The following is a 707-nucleotide window of genomic DNA, read 5'->3' on the forward strand; positions in this document are numbered from 1 at the left end:
AAGAAAAATAAAATAAAATTACCTGACGCATTGGAAAGAATTTACCAGACACCAGAGCAAAATGGAATGCTATTTGGCCCTAAAAAGAGAATACACAGTGGCAGAATACCTGAGTACTGTGACTGATCCAGAACGAAGGAAATCCCTGACTATGTACAGACTCATTGAGCAGCACAGCCTCGCCATCGAGAGAGGCCGCCACAGGCAGACCTGGCTCCCAAGACAAGACAGACTGTGCACCCACTGCACACTAAACGAGGTGGAAACAGAGCTTCACTTCTTTTTAACTACCTGCCAGCTGTGCAAAGACATCAGAGACACATACTTCCCACTGATCACAAACACCCAATAAGACTTTGAAGACATGACTAATGACAAAAGACTGCCATCCCTGCTGGGTGAAGTACAACAATGTGCAAACACAGCAGCCAGATGTGTGAGCTGTTGTGACAGTAAAAGGACGTCCAATGGAACACAACCACCGTTTCCAAGACTGGAAATAAATATCTGACCTATTTGCACCATGCTGATCTCTGTAGATAATGTTTAAACATTTCTCATTTAATTGTATTTATATATTTTAAACTGCAATGTCCACAATTTCCTATTTTTATTTTAAGTTATCTTTATTTACCTGTATACTATATACATACACAGCTTTGTTTAATAATTTCTTTATTCTAGTCGTACATTACATTATTTATTTA

The sequence above is a fragment of the Nansenia antarctica genome (assembly GCF_963989245.1).
Source record: "Nansenia antarctica genome assembly, chromosome: 9".
NCBI lineage: Eukaryota > Metazoa > Chordata > Actinopteri > Argentiniformes > Microstomatidae > Nansenia > Nansenia antarctica.